Source organism: Elephantulus edwardii, unplaced genomic scaffold, assembly GCF_000299155.1.
Source record: "Elephantulus edwardii isolate Elephantulus edwardi_28Jun2011 unplaced genomic scaffold, EleEdw1.0 scaffold00271, whole genome shotgun sequence".
Classification (NCBI taxonomy): Eukaryota; Metazoa; Chordata; class Mammalia; order Macroscelidea; family Macroscelididae; genus Elephantulus; species Elephantulus edwardii.
Window position 1 is genome coordinate 1,400,465 of NW_006400021.1, and position 2,085 is coordinate 1,402,549.

Here is a 2,085-nt window from a genome sequence, read left to right on the forward strand (position 1 = left end):
GATTTTCTGACTGTTCACAGAAAAGAACTAGAAGCCCAACAGACAAAAGACCCCTTCCTAGGGTTAAACTCTAAATTTGTATTGCTAACCTTCTAAACTGCGAAAAAATACATTTTTGTTTGTTAAAGGAAAAAAAAAAAACTTCTATTCATCAAGATTTTACAAAGAAATTGAAAGACAAGCTAATAACTGAGAGAATATCTTCAGAAACCATGTATCCATCAAAAATCTAATTACCAAAATATAGTAAATAGAAATCTTTGACAACAGAAAGACAGATAACTCAGATGTAAATGAGCAAAGGACTTTACTAGATATTTTCTCAGAGGACATTCAAATAGTCACCAAATAAATACATGTTCAATGTCATTAACATCACAGAGTTGCAAATCAAAACAAAAATGAAGTACCATGGCATTCCCATTAGGATGGGTAAGAATTTTAAAGAAAGAAAGAAAAGAAATGTTAATAAGGATTTGGGGAACTTGGAATTCTTATCTATCACTGGTATAAATGCAAAAGTAATGTATATAAATCATTGTGAGAAATTGTAGTGATTCCTCCAGAAATTAAAAATAGAACTACCACATGACTCAGTAAGTCCATTAACAGGTATACACTTAAAATACTTGAAATTAAAGTCTCAAAAAGACTTATACATAAATGTTCATCACAGTATTCTACAGAAATATCAAAAGACAGTTGTTGTTTTTGTTGTTATTGTTATTGTTAAATGCCATAGAGTCCTAGACAACACATAGCGACCCTATGAAAGAAAGTCTTGAATGCAAAACTTGCATCTTTTCTCCAAGTTCATAGAGTTTCCAGAGGCAAGCTTTTTTTGGAAGTGGATGCTACTCCTGCTTCCAAGCCAGTTTTATTCAGGTTGTTGTTATGTGTCATCAAGTCTCTTGCGACTCATAGCAACCCTATGTACAAGAGCCCTAAACACCGTTCTATCCTGTGCCAACCTCGGGTCTCAAACACGCTCATTCCCACCACCCCACTCACAGAATCGATCCATCTCATCGAGGGTCCTCTCCTGCACCATCCCTCCACCAGGCCTGAGGGCCATACCCTAAACTCAACCCCAAACCAGAAAACATGCCTTTGCAGAATGCAGCCGTTCCACTCATCTTCCTAATCTGTAAATAGCCCATCAAAAGACAGAAACAACATAAATTCCCTTTGACAGAAAAATGATAAAATGTGATATAAACATACAGTGTAATATTAAACAGTAGGAGAAATGAAGTTTGGCTATTTGCTACAGTGAATTTGGCAGAGGGAGGTGAAAGGGGGTGTTAACAGTTAAGGTAATAATGAATTTAATAAGGTAATAATGAGTAGAGTTGCATGCCCACTATTTATATTTATTTATTTGTGTGTGTGTGTGTGTGTGTGTGTGTACCGTCAAATTGGATCTGACTGGTACAGGAGGCGATTGTTCCTCCTTCTTCAGCATAGCATCTGGTGGATTTGAACCGTGCACCTCTGGGATTGCAGTGCGGTTTCCTGCCACTAGGCCACCAGAGCTCGCGCATGCCCACTGTTGTAATTGCTGTTAAGTTTTACATGTATAAATAGTTGAATTGGCAGAAGCTGTGTAATATATTTAGAAGAAAAAAAAAGAGGAAGAAGTGCTGCTGAAGCTGATTATTTATATACAACCAAACACTTCATGAGATTTGGTTTTTATGTTTGAAAGTTTAGATCATAGTTTCATGGGTCATCCTGGTTAATTGCTCTAATAATGTATTTTGCATTTCTGTTTTGCTTCATTTAAAAAGTGTGGAGGTGTTCTGGGGATGGCCAAGTCCTCTAACTCCACCAGGGAACAGCCCAACAGCAACATCCACAACACAAAGCTAATTCTCATGAGGTTAGACATGGCCTCACATTCCCATATCTTCTTCTAATTTTAGCATCAAGCATCCCTCCCAGGGCTCTTGTTGCTCTACTTCTTGTTTTGTGCCTTTAAGTCAACTGCAACTCATAGCATTGCTCTACTACTGAGTACAATATAAAGAGTATTCCCAGTATTCTGAAAAATGTACAACCAGGAGAAGATAAAATAGATGAATG